This window comes from Hibiscus syriacus, unplaced genomic scaffold, assembly GCF_006381635.1.
Source record: "Hibiscus syriacus cultivar Baekdansim isolate YM2019G1 unplaced genomic scaffold, ASM638163v2 tig00111843_pilon, whole genome shotgun sequence".
In the NCBI taxonomy this organism is placed as follows: Eukaryota; Viridiplantae; Streptophyta; class Magnoliopsida; order Malvales; family Malvaceae; genus Hibiscus; species Hibiscus syriacus.
In genome coordinates this window covers 410,964-434,499 of record NW_024063198.1, presented here as the reverse complement: position 1 = coordinate 434,499, position 23,536 = coordinate 410,964, and the positions used below count along the sequence as shown (strand labels likewise).

Genomic DNA, 23,536 nt, shown 5'->3' with positions numbered 1-23,536 from the left:
GCTCGAAAGAGACAATGAAAAAAATCGGTGTCCTTTTAGAATATCATCCCGTAATATAAAAATAGTTGGTATTAACTTCAATTTTAATTGAAAATTATGTTGAATTTTATTATAGTTCTATGGTTTAATTAAGATATATAACAAGGATTCTTGTTGATCAAATTGTTTTCCCTATAAATGTATGATAAGTCTTAATTTTTTAAGAATTGAGTGAAAGATGTTGAACAAACTTAAGAAAGATAACCTCAAAATCAGCCCATCTTATTTACAAACACATGACTAGTTTATACACAGCCTCTAGCAAACACAGACTGAACAACTAACCTTCCAGTAGTTACAAAATAGTTATAACGTTCCCTAACTTATTAACCATCATCCTAACCATAACTGTAACATACTTCCTATCTTCCTACTTTTCTAAACTTTTTTGTTGATGAAGAAAAACATTGTTGACAGACTTCAACCTCAATTCCTCTGCTGACACTACCCTTAGTTGTTCTCAGAGCCGAACAAAGAAAGGAGCAGACAAAGGCTTAGTTAACACATCAACAACTTGATCCACCGCAGGGACATAGTTAATTTGAAAAGAACCATCCATAACTTTCTCCTTACAAAGCACAAATCAAGCTTCACATGTTTGAGCTTAGCATGATTAGTATGATGAACTGGATATTAAGCTCAGTTAACAAAGACTTGATCCACATGGCGTCCCACATTACATTGGCTAAACACTGAAACTCAGCTTCAGTTGACAATCGAGACATCACACCTTCTTCAAACTCCAAGCAACAAGATTACCTCCTAAGAACATACAATGCCCTTCGATCTTCAGAGTTTGTACCCCAGTTAGAATCAGAGTAACCAACTAAAGTTGTGAGAGCTGGACTGGTGCTAAAAAAAATTAAACCATGATCCACTGTTCCTTTGAGATACCTAACAATCCTTTTAATAGCTTTCCAATGTTTATCAAGAGGCGACTGCATATATGGACTTACTTTATTTACAGCGAACAAAATATCCAGTCTCATAGTACAAATATGTTGAAGTGCACCCACGACTTGCCTGTACAAAGTTACATCTAAACAAGGGTCACCACCTTCAATAGAAAGGCTATAGGTTGTAACCATTGTAGTTGGCGTTGGATTTGTTTCTAGCATCTTCAACTTCTCAAAAAGCTCTATAATATGTTTTCTTTAATTGAGAACTATTTCCTGATCAACGTGGTGAATTGTCATTCCAATAAAGAAGTTTAACTTCCTTAGATCTTTAGAGAAAACTTGAAATTAATGTCCTTGATAACCAAGTCAACTTCCTGGGCATTATCACTAGTAGCTACTACAGTGTCAACGTACACCATAATGTAAGCTTTGGAACCATTAGTTTCTCAAAAAATAAAGAGAACTATCAGCCAAAGAAGCAGTAAAACGAAGTTGTCTCACAAGATATTCCTTGAATTTTCCATACAATAATTTCTTCAACCAACAAACCAATGGACTTCCATCACTTCCGACTTTCTTAAAATCAGGTGGTTGATGCATGTAGACTTCTTCAGGTAAATCCCCATTTAAAACTGCATTGTCCACATCAATTTGCCTGAGAATCTAGCCTTTGCTAAGAGCAAAGCTAAACAGTATCCGAACAGTTACTAGCTTCACAATCGGGCTGTAAGTTTCCTTATAATCTAAGCATGTCTGTTGCGAATATCCTTTCGCAAACAAGAAGAAGAAGGCGGTGGACATTGCCTTCAAATCCACCAATGAGAGTGATCAAGACTCAAGTGAAGAGGTGGATGATGAAGATGAAGAAGAAGAGATGGCCAAGCTCTTCAAAAGATTCAAGAGATTCATGACTTCTAAGGAAGTGAAGCATAAATCAAGCAAAAAGAAGGGTCCCCCAGTGTACTTCGAATGTCAAAGAAGGGGTATGTCAAGTATGATTGTCCCCTCCTAAAGAAGAATGGGTCAATTGAGAAAAAAGCATTTGTGGCGGCTTGTAGTAATGAAGATGACTCCAATGATGAAGTAGCCAACCTATGCCTCATGGCCGTCGAAGAAGATTCAATGATAACTTCCAGCTCTAGTGAATTAAATTCATATTCTTTTAATGAGTTACAAGTTGCCTATAATGAATTGTATTTGGAATTTGAGACCATGAATTCCAAATATAAGAAATTGATTTCAAAATTCAAAGTTGAAAATGATTTTCTCTTGAAAGAAAAATTGGATTTTGAAAAGCAAAATGGAATTTTTGAAAAATTATTTTGAGCTATCAAAACCAAAATTGAAGATTTGGAAAAAGAAAATCTTGAATTAAAAGTTAAGCTTGAATGCTTAACAAAGAAAAAGAAATCATTTCTAAAAACAATTCATCTATGTTAAGAATGGAAAAATGCTCACATTGCCATTTTCATGGTCATATGAAACATACTTGTCCTTTAAATAAAGGAAAATGTTTTAAAATTGGACAAGTATGGGTTCCTAAAGGAACAATGGGGCATTGAAACTAACGTCCAAGGATCCAAAGCAATTTGGATACCAAAATCCACATAAATGTCTCTTATAGGTGTGTGGGAGCAATGGTGATGAAAGTGAAGACACTCAAATACTCTAGTCACACTTGAAAAGGAATGGGTAACCTCTAAGCTTAATGTTTTTGTTTTGATTAATTGGTTGCCTATTTGTTGTATGCATGCATGAGTTTTGATTTTAAATACTCTTATGTTTTGTCATCTCATGTATGTTGAAAAGTGTATTATGATGGACATTTTAAAGTTTTAATGAATTTTCATAATTTTTAGTTCATCATAATAAATTTTGGTCAAAATTGGTTTTAAATGTTTTTTTTACAAATTTTAATTTTTGACCTTAATTTAAATGTTTATGCATTTAATTTATTGCAAATGATATCTCTCTAACAATTGATATCAATTTTTCAAATGCATAACATTTTTGGATAGTTTTATGCACATGCACTTAAATACAAAAATTGGTATTGCATAAAATTTATTAGACATGGATATATTGAATTTCATGTGATACTAACATGTTTGTTCATCTTTGTTGAAATTCAATTTTTTGTCAAGCTTTTAAAGTCAAAATTTTGTTTGGAATGCTTTTATTGAGGGGGGAGCTTTGATTTTTCAAATGATTTTTATGCTAAAATTTACCACTTACTCTCCATTGTTATTTTTAAACTTTAAGTTGAATTATTTTTTTATATAACAAAAAGGGGGAGAAATATAGGTTTGAAAAATTCAATTTCAAGAATGAAAAAGGTGGAGCTTTGATATTTTCCAAATATGTCTCTTTTTCATTAAATGTTTTATTAAGGGAGAGTTTTACCAAAAACATTTTTTTTTCAAATGTTTTGTTATATCAAAAAAGAGGAGATTGTTGAACCATGTTTTATAACATTTTGATATAACAAATTAAAGCAAAATGTTTTTGGACTTGATTGAATTTGTTCAAAGTTTTCGAAAGTTTTCAAAAATAATTCAAAGTTCATTAAAATAAAATTTGAGCACAAAATTGTTTTTCTGGGTACGTACGTATAGTATCGATATTGTTCTTATAGTATTGATATTGCATGAACATTACTGATATTGTTCACGTGGAATTGATACCAAATGTAAGAGAAGTATCAATACTCTCTAGGCAGTATCGATACCACCAGTTGTTTTTCAAATAGCTCAAATTTCATAATGCAAAATAGGTACCGATACTCTAAGGGATATCGATACTAGTTTACACAGTAGTATCGATACAATGAAGCATAGTATAGATATTGGTCAAGCACAACGGTCTTTAACGACTAGTTTATTTAAAAATTAAAAAGGTAGTACCGATACTCATTAAAGGAATACCGATACTCCCTGTCTTCGACAGTTTTATTTTCCAAAAAAAAATATCCCCAACGGCTAGAAACGACCACAAACACATTCCAACATATAAAAATAAGTTGAGGACACTTGAAGAAGGGTTATAATACATGTACAAGCAATCAAACACAAGAGAAGAGTTTTTCATTCTTATTTTCCTTTCTCTTGTAAATATTAGTGTTTTAGTGGGCTCAATCTTGTAGACACCTACCTTTTAGAGGTTTTTCTTGTTTACATCTTTTATACCTTTTGCAAAGGGGATTGGTTCTAGCTAAACCTTTGAAAAGCTAGAGAGTTGTAAATGTTATCTCTTTATCCTGCAAAAAGAAAGAACAAATTAGTGAATTTGTTAGAAAATCCTTAGTGAGGAGTTAAGGTAGTGGATGTAGATTTGATTGAGAAGTCGGACCACTATAAATCCTTGTGCAAATTGTCTATCTCTTTATACTACTTACTCCCTAAACTCAAAAAGCCAATTCACCCCCTCTTGGCAATATTCGGTTGTTCAATTGAGCTTCATTGTAATCCCAACAAATAGTTAATAGTAAACTACACATTTAATATCTAAACTATCAGTTTTGGTCCGTTTAAGTATCTAAACTTTCATTTTTTAAGATTATATCTAATGTTTAGTTTTCATTTTATTTTAGTACCCGTGTTTAGTACCTAAACTATCAGTTTTAGTCCGTTTTAGTACCTAAGCTTTTAAATTTTTCAATTTTTTCTCAAAATTTATCGTTAAATTTTGAACAAAGATACTAAACTGAAACAAAAACTAAAGTTTTAACAACGAAATACTAAAATGAAATAAAAACTAAACTTTTGGTATGGTTTTAAAAAATTATAAATTTAGGTACTAAAACGGATCAAAACTAATAATTTAGATACTAAATGTGTAATTAGCAATAATTAATTAAGTTTGTACTTTTTAATATTAGCATAATATTAAAAAATATTTCTAATGTTTAAATAGTTATTTTAGTCCTAACATTTCATTAAATAATTACTCTGGCCTCTTTGATTTTAGGAAAAAAACCCTATTTTAGAGCATCGACCATTTTTTAATTAATTGTTTTCATCGATGGAAGGACATATTTGCCTAAAAACGAAACGTTGAGACCAAAATATTACCAAAAAATAATAAGGGCTAAAATGTCTATTTAGTCAAATGTTAAGTGCATTTTTTTAACATCATGCCTTGAACATTTTGACGCTAATGTTTTATTTTTAGATAAAAAAAATATTTCATAGATGAAAACCGTTAATCAACAGACAAACAACGTTAAATAAGTGGGTTTTTTTTCCCTTAAACTAAAATGTAGGGGGTCAAAATACTCCAAACAAATAAGAGCTAAAGTAATTTTTTAGTCAAACATTATAAAAAAAATTTACCCTAAAACAAAATATCATAGGTCAAATTGCAAAAAATGAATAAAACCAAAATTACTATTTAATCAAATCTTTAGTTACATTTCTTAACATCATGCGTTGATAATTTATGAAGTTAAAATCCGAGCCTTGAGTTGGAGTAGAGAGACAGATTCTCATACTAAATTAATTCTTTATTTTGCAGGATAAGCACATTGTATAAAAGTTGAAAGCATCTTGTACCAGGAAAAGTCGGACTATCAAGAGGTTCTTGTCTTTGAGGTTTGGTCTTCCAACTCTATTTTTACCATCTCCATTCTTGTGTACCTCTAGTGCCTCTTCATATTCTTCCTAATGACTAATACCCTTTTTTCTGCAGTCATCAAGCTATGGGAAAGTTCTTGTTCTTGATGGTATGGTTCAGAGAAAGATGAATTTGCATATCAAGAGATGATAACTCATCTTCCCCTTTGTTCAATTCCATCTCCTAAAACTTAATCCGAAAATTTTCAATTATTATATATTTAAGATATTCTTTTTATATTTATAATCCGTTTTCACACCTAAAATTTTATAAATTCGTCATCGTAACATAAAATTTTATATCCGTGCTTGAATACAGATCCTTGTTGTTGGAGGTGGTGATGGTGGGGTTCTTAGAGAGAGATCTCGGCACAGCTCAGTTGAGCACATTGATATATGTGAAATAAATAGGATGGTTATAGACGTATGCATCTCTTGTTCTTTTCATCTTAATTTATATGTTAAAATGCCACTCAGTAAACATTTATCATTTTCTCTTCTTCCAGGTTTCTAAGAAGTTCTTTCCAGAATTAGCCTCCGGATTCGAGGACAGTCTTGTTCGTCTTCTTGTCGGTGACGGTAGGCCGAAACAATCTGGATTTTGAGGACGTTTATCATATTCCCAAGCTGGTAGTTTTTTTTTCATGCATGATATTAACAGGTGTTGAGTTTCTCCGTCGTGTTCCGGAAGGGAAGTACGATGCAATCATCGTCGATTCATCGGATTCTGTAGGTCCTGCTCAAGAGCTTGTGAAAAACCATTCTTTGAGACCATAGATAGAGCTTTAATGCCCAGTGGGAACTTTGAGGTGAGAACTCGTTTACAGATAATTTGTCATATGTGGATGTGTCTTCTATGTATATGCACATGATATGGTTATGTTGTTATGGACAGATGCATAAGGCTGCTTTTGCTTTGCCTTCATGGGTGAAGAGGGAGGTGAGGTCACTTTTGTTACTCTCCGACTGCAGCACCAGGAATGAGAGGAGCGGTCAATCGTTGCTCACAAAATTTCAAATCATTATATATTTTAGATATTTATATTATATTTTATATTGATAATATATTTTTATCTTTTAATTTTTTTTAAAAATTTATCATTTTTAACATAAAATTTTATATCTATCTTTATATAACCATATGTTATTTGAAATGGGTTCAAATTATCATTGGTATTCCAGACTTCATGATAATTAATGTCTTGTAGTTTTGGCTTGTATTTTATTGTTCCCTCGTACCACTTTGTTTGGTGCATGTATGAACTCTGTTGATAATGCATTTGAGTACGTATATTTATTATTAATTTATAAAGTTAGTTGTGGTTATTAATATTTTTTTAAATATTAATATTTTGAATAAAATTAATGGCTCCTATAAAAAATATTTATAATTATAATAGTAAAAAATATATAATTAAAACAATTTCCTATAATCATTGAAAAAAACTAGCAACTTAAGATCACAAAAGGACCATATAAGGAAGATAAAAATCTAACTAAGAAACTCATACAAAGTTAGATGCAAATAAATCTAATCACATCAGTAAACAAACCATAAAAGAGAATCAAGCTACTGAAAGACCACCGACAAACCGTAAATCAGACTCGAGCGACGTGAAAAACCATGAACAAACGCATAACGAGTATCCAAATCTAATCCAAGGGTCCAAAGCAAAGAAGATCAACAATATAACAGTTATGTATCATATTGATCAATAGTGATGATGTCAAATCAACCTTTAAAAAAATAAGTGAAAACAACGATTAAATAATCGAAAAGCGTACAAAAAATCAAATGAAGATTTATTGAAAATAAAAAACAAAATATATAAATATTCGATATTAAAATTAAAAAAAATAATAAGAAATATCGATGTTCGACAACAAACAATAAAGTTGATGTTACCACCGATCAACTTGGAGAGAAAAAAGTCAGATTATTGCTAAATTGTATATATTGATTCCACATTAATAGTATGATAGATATTATAGATTAGAATGATTTGAATTTTCACGAGTTTTGAGTTTAGATTAAGTTTTATGAGTTTTAAAGTAATTTAATAAATTAATAGAGTAGAAAAAGATAATGAGATGAGTTCATCAATATCTTGAGTAATTGAAGAAGAAATAAAAAATGATAATGTCGCAACTGTCTTTCGGGTGGGCTCGGAATTGGGCTTTGACTTGAATAAATAGGTTAGAGTCACTACCGATCATTTAAAAAATATTTAGGTTGATCGGATACAATCTTACATGATCTGCGTTTTACCAGAAATATATCGAATTCGGGAGTCAGTTATAATCAATGAAGGATTAGCACCCTTAAACTACCCTTTCGGTACCATTTAATTTTTCGGTTGTCTTAATGGCGAAAATTTGAAATTTAAATTGAAATTTAAGGTTTTGATTCAAATTACTCACCTTTGATTGGTTAAAGTTGTCCCTAAAAAGTCAAGATAAATATTAAATGGTTAAATATATAAATATAAAAAGGGAAAAAATAAAAATAAAATAAAATAAAAATAATTAAAGATAAATAAAATTAAGAATATTACAATAAAAATGAAATAAAAAATAAAAAGAAAAAATTTAAATTTTTTAAGTAAAAATAAACAAAATATATAAAATGTTAAGAAAATAAATGTTAATAAAATAAAATAAATAGAAAATAAATAAATACATAAATAGATAAAAATCAAAGGATCAAATTGAATTAAATTGGAATTTATGGACTGAAATTAATGTTAAAAATGAACTGCAAGAGAAAAAAATAAAATTAGGGAGTTAATTCGCAAATATAAAAAATATAAACATGAATTAAATTGAAAATATAAATTGAAAATACCAAAATGAAACATGTGAAAAATGATTAATTCAAAGTGGATTGAAACATGTAAATAATTACACTAGCTAATTACACACATGTCCCTCGGCTATAAATAACCCTAAACAAAAAAAATCATTTCCATCCAAAACACTCTCTAGAAAACCTCTCTACTTTTAGTTTCTCGATTTTTACTTTTTCCGATGAACTGTTCGACTTCCGGTGGCTCCTTCTTCTCCAAGCCCATATTAGGATGCTTTTGTTTGTTTTTCGGTATTTTCGTATGTGGTTGGGTTGTTTTTGTGTTAATAGATATTTGCGGTTTTCTGTTGGGGTTCGATCTTTGGTTGATCGGCTTTCTTCGTGTGTTTTTGTGATATTTTTACTTTAGATTCTGCTTTTGGCTCTCTGTTTGGTTCTGTTGTGTTGTGTTCTCATCAACAGCTTCGGTAGGGGTATTTATACCCCACCGTCGGAGGCTATCTCCGGGATTCACGTGGGTTGTTGCCATGGTTGTGCGTTCGTGTGGTTGTGGGTTGACCGAAAATCCCTGGATGGTTCAGTCCCAGGGATCTCGGCCGATTGGTAATGTGTTATTCCTGTTGAGATCATTTTCTAGTCGTTGGATTAGGTCAGATCCTACGGTCCAGATTTAGCTGCGCTGTGATGATATCGAAGGGTTAAACAAACCCTAGCTCTCTTACAATTTTGGTCGTTGATCCCCATATCGATCTAACTATTATAGGCTATGTGGCGCTAGGACTAAATGGCGAAACCCTAGCCCTCTGTTGGGTTAGGTAGATGGGCTTGGGCCCTTGGATTTGGATCTAGACTTTGAAATGGACCTGACAAGAAAATAAATAAAAAATAAATAAAATATTAATATAATAAATAAAAATAAATAATATTAATATAAGATATAAAAAATCATTTTTAAAACTATATATCATATATGCTTTTCAAAATTGTTTTCAAAACCATATAATATATATATATTCAAAAATCATTTTTAAAACTATATAATATATATTTTCAAAAAAATTTAAAACTATATAATATATTTTTAAAACTATTTTCAAAAACTATATATTATATATATGTTTTCAAAATATTTTCAAAACTATAATATATATATATATATATTCAAAAATGTTTTCAAAATTATATAATATATGTATTTTTCAAAATGTTTTCAAAAACTATATATCATATATGTTTTTAAAATGCTTTCAAAAACTATATTATATATATATATATATTTCAAAAATCGATTTTTTTAAAAGTATATATTATATGTTTTCAAAAACCGTTTTCAAAAAAACTATATTATATTTTTTTCAAAATTATTTTCAAAAATTATACTATATACCATATATGAAGGGTTGCCTCCCTTGTGGAGTTAAAAATTGACTCTGATATTGCAATTAGAAATAATTCCCTGTTAAATTGAGTTGTGGATGACTCATCCATCGCAAAGTCGAGTCCGTCTTGAAATTATATGAAATTGAAATCATAGTTCAGAATTTGATTCGAAAGGTGACTTCTTGTTGCCAAATTGTAGTCGACCTTAGTCTTCTTCTCGGTTTAAAGACCTCGATTTGAAAATTCGAATGGAAAGTAGTTCCTCGACACTACCATGTGGTTGATAGGATCTCGAACTAAATGGAATCGAACTCGAAAGTTTTCGTTGACAGATAGCTTTTCTCGACTTAAGCTATGTTTTACTAGGCTAAGTATACCCCATATCCTCTTATTGACTTAAAGACCTCGGCTTAAACTTTAACCGGAAAGTAGTCATCGTTGTCATTGCTGAATGGAATCGAACTCGAAGGTTTTGTTGCCATAACCATTATCGCCTTGAGCTATGCTGTAAATTTGGTATTCCCTTGAGCTGAATGGAATCGAATTGGAAGGTTTTTGTTGACAGATAGCCCTTATCGCCTTGAGTTATCCTGTAAATGTGATATGCCCATGAGTTGAATGTAATCGAACTCGAAGGTTTTTGTTGACAGGTAGCCCTTCTCGTCTTGAGCTATTCTGTAAATTTGATATGCCCTTGAGCTGAATGTAATCAAACTTGAAGGTTTTTGTTGACAAATAACCCTTCTCGCCTTAAGCTATGCTGTAAATTTGATATGCCATTGAGCTGAATATAATCGAACTCGAAGGTTTTTGTTGACAGATAACCCTTCTCGCCTTGAGCTATGCTGTATATTTGATATGCCCTTGAGCTGAATGTAATCGAACTCGAAGGTTTTTGTTGACAGTTAGTCCTTCTCGCCTTGAGCTATGCTGTAAATTTGATATGCCCTTAAGCTGAATATAATCGAACTTGAAGGTTTTTGTTGACAGATAGTTGAGTTATGTTGCGAATAGTTTCTTTAAGTGAAGAATGGCTCCTCTTCACGGGTCTAAGCTGGTCATAATTCTTTAAATGACTCCCCTTCCTGGGAAAGCCAAGTGGTATATTCTGTCATGTGGTCCCCTTTATGGGTCTGAACCAGGTGAGATGATATTTGGATAACTACCCTTCACGAGAAAGCCATGTGAGATGTTCTTCGAGTGACTCCTCTTTGTGAGAAAGACAAGTGAGGTAGTCTGTAAGTCGGATATCATCTTTCATGGGGTTGAAATCTAGCTTGAAAATTTTAACTGGAAAATAGCCACTCGTTATTGAGTTAAGCTGAACTGGATCCGTTCTGAATTGGCTCTCGAACCAGTCTGTCAAGTTGGTTTAGATGTAGCTTTCTACCGTTGAGTTTAGCATCCACCATCGATATTTTTTAAAGGTTCTTTGGAATCAAGTATCTTTCGTCTTGAAGTTAAAATTTGACTCTAAAACAGCAAAAAAAATTATGTATGCGAAAAATGATAAATGTGATTCTCTTAAGTATGTCTAAGATGCATGCAACATGAATTAGTTCTGTTTTATCTCTTGGATGGAGTCTCATTTTTATCTGTTGGTCTTGTCCTTGGAATCAATTTGCTTTTAAGATGTGAAATGCTCCATTATTTGGCATTGCTTTCTTCAATAAGGCAAAATGAGCCTCACCAGCGTTGAGGACCTTCACATTTGAGACTGTCATGTTTGAAAATATTTTTATCCTTTCTTTTATTTTAGGAGGGAAATAAGGATATGAGAATATAAGAATTTTGTAAAACATTGCCCCTTAATTCAGGCTCATAATCAAATTAAATCAAATCTTAAACATGAGTTCGCAGAAAATCAAAAGAATCAATATCTCTTTAATGTTTTCATAGTTGTAGCTCTTTGACAAATACCAAGTTAATGAGTCAGTTTCAGGTGACTTCCTATTTCTTAAGGTTTGGCCACCAAATGTCATTTCTTTCTTGGTCTTTTTGAACATTGCAACATGACCCTATTTCTTGGCTTGGTATTTTAATCGGATGCGGACAAAATGACGCAACTAGCATAATCAATTACTAGATCTTTTATTTCGGTTCTTTGAAATCTTCCATTTGTTCAAGCTTCGTAGACTCCTCTAACAAAGGCAGTGCCAAAATATTGATCTAAAAATGAAATTCCTGAGTGCTCGTGTGAAATTGACTATATAGGTGTTCCTTAACTCCCTTAGTCATCTATTGAAACTCTTATTTAGATAAATTTTATTTAATTTGGCATTGTCTTGCTAGCTGAATCTTATCTACACAGTTGGGGGGCGTTTAACCAATTGCTCTAGAAGGACAGCTCAAGCTTTATTGATAGATATTATAATCACCTTTATCAGGCTAGCTGAATCTTATCCATAAATATAAGGCGTTTAACCAATTTCTCTATAGGGACAGTTCAAGCTTTATTGTATACATATAATATTATAATATGGGTATACGGATCCAATTTCTTAAGTTTGTTAAGAAGAACTTGTTATAGTCTAGGTGTCGTTGAAAGTCAAAATAAAGTCTTTAGAGTTCAATTTTCAAGCAACTGACCTAAATTAGATTCACTAATGTACTATTCCATCTATAAGATCATGATCATCATTGAACATCCTCAAAAAAGTATAGTAATGTCATACGCAAGGGATGCCCCATGTTGTCCACACCTATGCACACCTAATACCAACCTCTTATTCATTCCCTTATGAGAGGAGAGGTTATATCGATTCTTGCAAGAGAAGGGTATGATGTTCGAACGTGTCTACTGGGGTAAAATCGAGGGTCATTATTTTACCAATTTTTATCATGTCACTTGTCAATCTGTACTCTGAATCATTTACAAAGTTTTTTAATTCAGTTGATATTCAAAGAATTTATGTCTACAAATTTGATTCAAAAATTATTTAATAACCTTATAAAAAGAATATAAGAAAGTTCAAAAGACAAATTGCAAAAAGAAATAGATAAGTTCAAAAAACAAGTTCAACAGGATGCTTCAGAATAGAATAAAGCCTCATTATGATGCCCTATCTTTCATCATTTCATTTGCCATGGCTCCTTCTACTTCGGGAGTGTCATTGCTTTCATTGTAAAATTCTAGCTCTTTTTTGTCCATCATTAGATGGATTAAGGCTCTAAATTCAACATATTATTATATATCATGTCCTTCCTCATTGTGATAACAACAATGATTACCATCTTTGCAATCTGATATGCTAGGATGCGGCATAAGAAACCCACATTTATCATTTACCTCCATACCCAGCAAGAGTGACTTCCTTCGGAAACTCTGGTTTGGCTTTTACCTTTCTCCTTGGTGATTGCATTTTCCTCGTTATATTGATGATTAGACAGAGTGTTCTATGCAACGTTGGGGATTCTGAATTATGAAATGAATCTAGCTCCTATTGTGCATTCTTTGGATAATTTCTTAAAGGCGAGGCAATTTTCAATAGCTCCTTATTTGTCATGGGAATATGATCGAAATGCTCATTTCCCTATCTGTACCATGGAACACCTCCATGAATTCACAGTGCGTATTTTCATCATGCTACTTGGGGTATGGAGGCTTTAGAGGTTTCTATGGATATGGTGACACCATATATGCGTCAAAAAGCTGTTAATAAAGCTCCTTATTTGTCATGGGAATATGATCGAAATGCTCATTTCCCTTATCTCTCCTTGGTTCTCTCGAATCTTCTCTAGAAGTATCTGATGGTACAGTTGCAATTGGTTTTGATTTGGAGATTGTAACGCCTTTTCTAGTGTTGAAAGCGCTAATGATCTCTCCTTATTTCTTCTTCATGGGAGGTTTTCTACTCGACCTACCTGTTTTATCTCTCCTTTTTTAATGGTCATTTTTACCATATTTGTTTTGACTTCCTCATCCAACTTTGAAATGTGGTAATAATCTGGGATTATTTTTAGGGTTAATTACAAAGGCCGGGGCTTTCGTGCAGATGAATCCCCTTGAAGTCCCGGTAAGATTCCAACGAAATTACTAACTGTGGAGTAGGTGGTACAACCACCCCCTCATATGCCCCTGCCCCAGGAGAATTCATATGATTCAGGCCTGATAACCAAAACATAATCTGGTCAACCAACAATTCTTGGTTCCTAATGATGGAATCCAATGTATTTGTTGATTTGACTTATTTTTCTTGCAGTTCCTTCTATAACATTAGCATGTTCTTCAAGTTGAGCAATCTAGCTTCCATTTCTTTTTGTTTGAACGAATATTGTAAGGATGAGGTGTGTACAATAATCAGTGTATCCAATGTTTGTTCCTTTTTTTATGAGAGTTCTCTTGTTAGTTAATGTGAATGTAATGAGAAAAGAAAAAGAAAAAGAATATGAAATATGCAAGAATGATGATGCATAAGTTTCGAGGCAATGATCCAAAAACATGTCTTTTGTAAATAATCTTTATTGGGACAAATTTTTATTTCTTAAGAGATAAAACCCTCGAGGTACATTCTGAATAAGTTCTAACCCCCGAACAACTCTAACAGGTTGGCTAATCTTCTATCTTCATCTGTCGTGAACTGAATACCTTGTCGGCCCACTCTGGCTTTTTCGCCAAGTCGTGCAGGTGATGTGCCGCTTTCTGTACTTGTTCCAAGAAGTTTTGAATGACTGTATCTCTGGCTTTCACTCTCTGCCAAACCTAATCCCAATGAAACGCCATTGGAAACCTCCATCGACGGGAACTATCTGAAGCTCACTTGCTTGCTTCTTGAATTCGTCAACAATGACCTCCAATTTCAGCTATCATTTTTCCATCTTGTTCTTGTTGTCTTTGAAGGGAATATCTAGGTCATTAACCTTTTTCTCATCTGCCCCTGTAACTTTTGACAACTCAAAAAGTTAACTTTTGATGTGCTCGGTGTAAATCGTGGTCTATTCTGGGTCTTTTCTGACCATAGCCAGACTTTTGCGTTTATCACCTCTTGTATTACAACCCCTTCATCCATTAATGCAAATTATTTATGTTTAACTAACACATTTTGGTGGATCAACACCTCTTTTGAATTATGTAAATGATAAAAATAAAATGAAAGAGAACAAAAATGAAAGGAAAGAGTTAGTGAGGTAAGGATAATAATCAAAAAATAATGAAAATAAAAAGTCCTACCCGGACATGATCTCTATCCTGCAAGTTGATTTTGAACAAGTCATAACCACATAAACTTCTAGTTCACATGCTCTGAACAGAAAATAAACAGGAAATAATCTCAAAACAGCCTAGGTTTCGAAATGAATTTTTGGGGTGAGCTCTAATTCCTTGTAGTCTCCTGCTTTAGGTTCTAAAGAAGGTACCCGAGTTCTCTTTGTCGGTTCCCCCTTGGGTTTGCCTGACTCTTAGTCCTAAGCCCATTACAAGATTATGTGGACTAATTTAAACTCGAGATGATACATTCCCTTATGCCCATTCAAAGAATAAATTCGCACGAAGACATAAGGTATATGAATCCCGAAGGTTACTTGCTAGGTCCACACGGAGAATAAATTCTCACGAAGGCATCGTTTTTACCCCCACTTAAAAAGGATTCGGAACTCGGGTATAGAGCTAGAGATGAAAACTTTTCCAAAAATCTGAAATCATTGAAAAAAATGTCAGTACAACTATTTATTTGAAAAAAATAATCAAAGATAAATAATAAGAATCAAAAAGTTTAATTAAAATTTAAACTTATAATTTTCGCTAAAAAATACAACTGAAAATTAATTCTGGCTTGACTCACTTACCTGCCCCCAGCGGAGTCACCAATCTGTCGTAACCATCTTTCGGGTAGGCCCAGAATTGGACTTCGACTTGAATAAATGGGTTAGATTCACCACCGATCATCTAAAAAATATGTAGGTTAATCGGAAACCATCTTACATGATATATGTTTTACCATAAATATGTCATATTCGGGAGTCGGTTACAGTAAAGGAATGATTAACACCCTTCAACTGCCCTTTCGACCATTTAATTTGTCGGTTGTCTTAATGGCGGAAATTTGAAATTTAAATTGAAATTTAAAGTTTCGATTCAAATTACTCACCTTTGATTGGTTAAAGTTGTCCATAAAAAGTTGAGATAAATATTAAATGGTGAAATATATAAATATAAAAAAGGAAAAAAAAAATAAAATAAATAAATAGATAAATAAGTAAAGAATAAATAAAATAAGAATATTAATAAAACTACAATAAAAAAGAAAAAAAAGGTTCAATTTTGTAAGTAAAAAAATGTTATGAAGATAAATTTTAATAAAATATAAAAAAAACCTGAAAAATAAATAAATACATAAATAGATAAAAGTCAAAGGATCAAATTGAATTAAATTGGAATTTATGGATTGAAATTAATACTAAAAATGAACTGCAAGAGAAAAAATTAAGGGGTTAATTCGTAAATATAAAAATAAACAATGTTTAATTTGATTAAATTGAAAATTTGTAGGCAAAATTAAAACAGGTGACCAAAATGAATCACACTTCAAAGCTGAAGGGACTACAAAAATAATTTAAATATTTGCTAATTATACACATGTCCCTCATCTATAAATAGCCCTAAACCAAAAATATAATTTCCAACCTTCACCAAAAAACCAAAACACTATCTAGAAAAACTCTCCACTTTTCAACCAGCCCCGATGGCTGGCCACCACTCCAGCGAAGCTTCACCGCTCCAATCGTCAGCTCTGTTGTCCAGAAAACAAAAGATTTACCCTTGTCGAAATCCCTCGACCCCAGGAATCCGAAACCAAAACCTAAATCCCCAAAATCCCAAAAAATCAGCGTAGATCTAGGTTTAGTTTCTCGGTTTTTACCTTTTTTTCCAGTGAACTGTTCGACTTCTGGTGGCTCATTCTTCTCCGAGCCTAGATTAGGGCTGCTTTTGTTTGTTTTTTGGTATTTTCTTATCTGGTTGGATTGTTTTTGTGTGACTAGGTATTTGTGGTTTTCTGTTGGGGTTCGATCTTTGGTTGCTCGACTTTCTTTGTGTGTTTTCTTGATGTTTTTACTTGAGATTTTGCTTGTGGCTCTCTGTTTGGTTCCGTTGTGTTGTGGTGTGTTCTCCTCAATAGCTTCAATGGGGATATTTATACCCCACCGCCGGAGGATATCTCCGGGATTCATGTGGGTTGTTTCCATGGTTGCAAGTTCGTGTGGTTATGGGTTGATCGAAAACCCCATGATAGTTCAGTCCCGGGGATCTCGGTCGGTTGGTAACCCAGATTTGGCTGTGCTGTGATGATATTTGAGGGTTAAATAAACCCTAGCTCTCTTGCAATTTTGGTCGTTGATCTCCATCTCGATCTAACAGTTATAGGTTATGCAACGTTGGGACTAAATGACAAAACCCTATTCCTCTACTGGGTCAGACAGACGGGCTTGGGCCCTTGGATTTGTATCTGGACTTGAAATGGACCTGAAACGAAAATAAATAAATAAAAATAATAAATAAATAAAAATAAAAATAAAATAAATAAAAATAAATAATATTAATATAATATATAAAAATATCATTTTTAAAACTATATATTATATATGTTTTTAAAAATTGTTTTCAAAACCATATAATATATATATTTTCAAAAATCATTTTCAAAATCATATAGTATATATATATTCAAAAATCATTTCTAAAAACTATATATATTTTCAAATTGTTTTCAAAACTATATATATATAAATATATTTCAAAATGTTTTCAAAAACTATATTATATACGTTTTAAAATGTTTTCAAAAATATTATTATATGTTTTTAAAACATTTTCAAAAACTATTATATATATATATATATATATATTTCAAAACCGATTTTTAAAAGTGTATTATATGTTTTCTAAAAACTATATATTATTTTCTCAAAATTTTCAAAAAATTATACTATATTACCATATATACTAGATAAGCCTCGGTCGAAAATAAATGTCTACAGGTAATTGCAATGCTAGCTTGACACAAAAATGAAATTGTAAATGGGGAGTAAAAAAAGGGAATCTCAGAAAGAGCTTAATCGTTTTCTCTCTTTGATAGTCGACATTTTATTTTGGGGATTTTGATAAGGTTTTTATGGGAATTTCTACATTATTTTATGGGGGATTATGGATTTCTGCTTGGTTTTTGGTAATTGATTTTAAGGGTTGCTTATGGATTGGAAGAAGTTGTTCTTGAGTGTGGAAGAACAGTCTTTGGATTTCTTCCCCCCCTAAGATTTGCGATGGTTCTCCAATGGCGATCCTTCTAAATGATGTCTTCGATGAGGGAATCTCAAAAATTATGGAGATAACTCGACGATCAAAATTAGTCTTGCATGACCAACCTTGTATGTGTTTTCTTTTGTTAATGCCACCACAAGGGACTGAGTTTTAGAGAATGGTCCTAGGCACATTCAACATAAATTGTTGGTGTTGAGGAAGTGGGAGCCAAATTTTACAAAGCTCAGTTTGGATTTGGAAAAATGCTTATATGGATCTAGCATTTTAATGTCCCTTTGGAATTGTACTTGAAAAAATGAATTAGTTACATTGCAAGTTCTCTTCGGACTCCATTGTATATGGGCTTTATCATAGCTTCAAAGGAATGAGTGGAATATGTCAAAGTCTGTGTAGAGGTGGGAGCTGGTTGTAGAGTATCGAAGGAGGTATCTGTCAAGATGAGCGATGGGTCTATAGGGGAGGTGAAGGTTGTGGTCCTATAATTTTCCCTTGTTGCTCTTACCATAAGCCTTATGGGCACTTTGATAAGACTCATGAATCATTTTTAACTACTCTAATTCAGGATGAGGGCAAGGGAATAATGTCCATGAGGATCTGGGGAGTCTTGCTGTAAATAAAGAAGGTCCTATGTCCCAAGAGGGGGTGAAAGAAGGGATTTCAGTGGCTCAAAGGAGTGTTGTCAAGAGTGTTGTTCATGAGACTCCTAAGAAAAGTATTATCCATCCTCATATAAAACAAGGCAAATGAAGGAAAAGAGATAAGAATAAGGTTGTAACATCCACCGACCAATGTAGGTGATTCGATCCGAGGTATCACATTAGGGCCACCGGAGCCACCCACTATAAAAATTTCAGAAAATTTAAAACTTTTATTAAAACATGTAAAATCATAAAATGATTTATAAATACAAAAGTAAATTTTACCAGTATTTACAAATAAAATAGGTTTTCAGACTCATGTATAAAATAAAATACAACCTACATGCCCCCTAATCACATGTACCATACTATGCAAACAACGCCAGAAAAACTCCCTTACTAATGTCGATAGTTGTACTGGTTCAATCATTTTAACCTGAAAAGGGTAACAGAGTGAGCGTTGGAAAGCTCAATAATATAGAACTACTAGATGATGTTGAGGAACATGCAGATAACATATAGGCATAATTTTCTTATGGGTTCAAACATCTATAGATTTTTATGCTGAGTAGAGATCCAACTGATATTTCAGGTAGTAATGGACAATAAACTTTGAGTTCACATGGAAATATTTCGGATAATTGAGTTCAGGAGATCAGAATAGGTTGTCTAGTGTGTTATCGCAAAACAATTTAAAACATGTTTTCAAAACCATAGTAGTCCTTCCAACCGAACGCCCACGCAGTTCCCCAGAACTATATAACCTAAGAGATTACCTTGGGGCCTGAGAGCCTACCCAAAACAATTATTGGGGCCACAGAGGCTTACCCAAGAAAAATCTCAAGGCCCTAGAGCCTACCCAAGGGTTGCCTTAGGTTCATAAGGAATTACCAGTCGGTGCAGAACCTAATAAAGGAATTAACCGCATCGACTGAACCTGCTAGTCTTCATACCAGATCCCATAGTATCCCAAATAAAACATTTTTCGTAAAAGGAGATATCGAAAATCAGATTAGAAATGAGAACAGAAATCATAGCAGAAATCAGAACAGAAATCAGTGAAAATATCCATGTGATCGGGGAACACACTAGAGGTTCCAGATATGGTTCACAGATACTGGATAATCTTATCGGATAGAGAAACATTGATCTTCAGTATACTGATAGAATACTAGAAATTAGAATCATTATCAGAAGAGTTTATTAGCTGACGGAATCATCAGTTCTTCAGAATGTGATTTATCATGATCATATAATATTCGGACATTTTTCAGAGTCATTAAATAATCAGAGGGGTATTCAGAAATACTTTGTATTTGAGTTACTTGTGTATTCAGATATGACCAGAATTATTTGAGCTGATAAAAGAGAACGAAGATTCAAGAAATTTAGCATCTATGTTGATAAATCATATTATCTAACAACTCGAAATGAACAGCTCCCAAAACTAATGCTTGTCAACTGTTCAATTCATTGTCCTTACAGGGTATTTACTATTTAATACCAAATATTATTTTCTATAGATCATCTTCAGAATCATCACTGAATAGATCTTTCGGCCGGTCTTATTTCATTTCTAAGTTTCAACAATATCACAAATGATGTCGTACTTGTTTCGTGATTCCAGAGTCTTCATACCATATCTTAGAGTATCCCCAAAAAAATATTTTTCGTAAATGGGGATATCAGAAATCAGAGCAGAAATCAGAACAGAAATCAGAGCAGAAATCAAAACAGAAATCAGAGAAAATATCCATGTGATCAGGGAACACATTAGAGGTTCCAGATATGGTTCAAAGATATTGGATAATCTTATCAGGCAGAGAAACACTGATCTTCAGTATAATGATAGAATACCGGAAGTTAGAATAATTATCAGAAGAGTTTATTAGCTGACGGAATCATAAGTTATTCAGAATGTGATTTATTATGATTATAAAATATTCGAACATTTTTCTGAGGCATTAAGTAATCATAGGGGTATACAGAGTGATTTGAGCTTATAAGAGAGAATGAAGATTTAGGACATTTACCATCTATGTTGATCGATCGGATTATATAAAAACTTGAAATGAACAGCTCCCAGAACTAATGTTTGCCGACTGGTCAATTCATTGTCCTTCCAGGGTATTTACTCTTTAATACCAAAAATTCGTGTCCATATATCATCTTCAGAATCATCACTGAATAGATCTTATGGTTGGTCTTATTTCATTTCCATGTTTCAACAATATCATAAATATTGTCGGACTTGTTTCGTGATTCATGACCCATAAAGACAGTACAACATCCATATTTATTTGGATTCCTTAATTAATCCAAGAGATTTACTTATTCTAGGTCATAAAGGTATTTTGGTCATTTTGGTGCTCAACATTATTTCAGTCATTTCAGAGCTTGAGAATATCCAATCATTTATGGGCTTGGTGATATTCTTGGGTCATTTGCATTCTAGGGGTATTTTGGTCATTTTACAGATCCAGAGTATTTCAATCCTTTCATTCCGTCCAATCGTATTATTTAATTCAAACTTCTAGTATCTTGTATAAGCCATATTAGGGTTAGAATTCGGTTATCCATTTTTTCTAAGCAAAACTAGTATTTTCTATGCACCTCAGTAGTTCCATCTGATCAATATGTCTTTTCAGATTTATTATCCAACTTCTAGGGACAATTCTTGTCTTTTTACGACATAAAGGTATTTTCTTAATTTTATCTAATTCAAAGTATTCTCATAATTTCTCATCCAAGTACCTTTTAATGAGATAAATTATAATTTATAGATCCAAGGTTGACTGCTTTATCAATTAATCACAAAACTTGTAATTTAATTCTAATGGTCCTCCACTTTCTTATATTATTCATCTGATCCATATTCAGTTACCAAATTTTTACCGTATTCGGATCGAGTGTATGAACTAATTAACTACATAGATGGGACCAAACATTATCTTATTCATGCATTTATCAATATTAACATGTTTCATAAAGCATAAAGAGGTAGTAATGCATTACCTCGATTTTTGTGCCATACTGATTGACTATTTAAACTCCATTTAAACACCCTCGATCTTGAAATCAACTTCCAATAATTCCTCAGATACATATCAACAGAAATTTCATCGAAAATAGAGCTTAATTGCGAAAAATAGATCGAATCGACGATTAATCAGTGAAAATAGCTTACCGAGTTTGAATTTGACCAAACATACCTCAAAAATAGACTCAGGACTTCGAAAAAATTCAGGACAGGTGTACCTGGAAAAGTCAACGGCGGTTAACGGTCAACGGTCAACGACTCGGTCAGCGGCTTGGCTCAGCTCAACTCGGCGGCTTGACACGGCTCGGTCCAGACCAGTAGACTATACCCACGCGCAGGGAGAGGTTTGTGCGGAAGCACTGGTCATCGGTTCGGCGTGAAATTTTCCAGATTTGTAGATCGTCACCCCAAAAATCTCATGCAAGTGTTATTTTTCGATGAAACATAATGGATTTCAGAATTTTAAAACGTACAAACCTCCGACGATCGATTTTGGTAACAATAGCATGACGATTTTGGTCGGGTTTTGAGCGTACGATGACGGGAGTCTGATGGTGCAGATGGTGTGATAAAAGGGTGGCCAAATCGACTGAAATCGACGGGAAACCAACGACGATCGAGTTAAAACTTATGAAGCTCCGGTTGAGTTTTACGGTGAAGAATGTTGATTCATGATAGGATAGGGTTCGAGTTTTGTTCACCGTTCGATGGTGAGTCTATTTATGGTTTCGGATCGACGAACGGTGGTCACACGGTGGAAAATCAGAGCTTGAAAGTGCGTTGACTAGAAAGGGAAAATTGGGAACTTTGTTTCTGGTTTGTAACCAGAAACTAAACTTTAAACATTTCAACATATTCTTTGCCGACACAAAATGGGTAAATTTGTGTTCAAGTCCCTAAATTTTCCTACACATCCTAAAATGGTCTACCAGCTTTGCAATTTTATAGTTTAATCCTCAATTTCTTTCAAAATACCACTTTAATTCAATACTTTATAATTTCTAAAATTTAGCCTCTAAATTGGGGTGTGACAATTCTCTCATCCTTAAAGAAATTTCGTCCTCAAAATTTATTCATGTCATTGAATTGCAAAAAAAGAAACTTCCATAAGTTATTCCATGTCTTCTTATAGCTTTTATAGAATTATTGGTCCTCTATTAATCTTTAACCACCTGAGTATACATTTTCATCTAAACTCTCCCTTATTCCAAAAAATGAATCAGAACGGGTTTATCCTTGTAGAATCAATTCAGCCTTGGTTACGAGAATAGGTTAATAGAGCAATAATATATCTTAGTTTCATTTCGGCTGTCGGATCAAAAATTCTCAGATGAGTAACTATCATATGGCTCGTAAGGTACTTTACAAAATTTCGACACACATTATTGATATTCTTTTCTGCATAGGTCGAGCCCTAACGAGTAGATAACATAAGTTAACTCGTCACAGGGAGGTACTCGACCTTAGAGTTCTAGCTTTGAGAAGTACGGTTGTAGTCTAGGGGCATGTACTGACAAGACATTTTTTGACATTCGACCGGCCGATCTATCCAAAAAACTTGACTCAACCTAAGCTCTGATACCACTAAATGTAACACCTACTGACAGATGTAGGTGACCCGATCTGATCTAAGGTCTCACATTAGGGCCACCGGAGCAACCCACCGTAAAAATCTCATAAAATTTAAAACTTTTATTAAAACATGTAAAATCATAAAATGATTTATAAATACAAAAGTAAACTTTACCAGTATTTAGAAATAAAACAGGTTTTCAGACTCATGTATAAAACAAAATACAACCTACATGCCCCCTAATCACATGTATCATAATATGCAAACAACGTTGGAAGAACTCCCTTACTGATTTCA

At 32.9% G+C, this 23,536-nt stretch overlaps 1 pseudogene; it reads left to right on the top strand.

Moving 5' to 3' along the window:
- The first annotated feature begins 5,360 nt into the window (after window positions 1-5,360).
- Window positions 5,361-13,475, top strand: LOC120172165 (annotated as a pseudogene).
- Window positions 13,476-23,536: the final 10,061 nt, after the last annotated feature.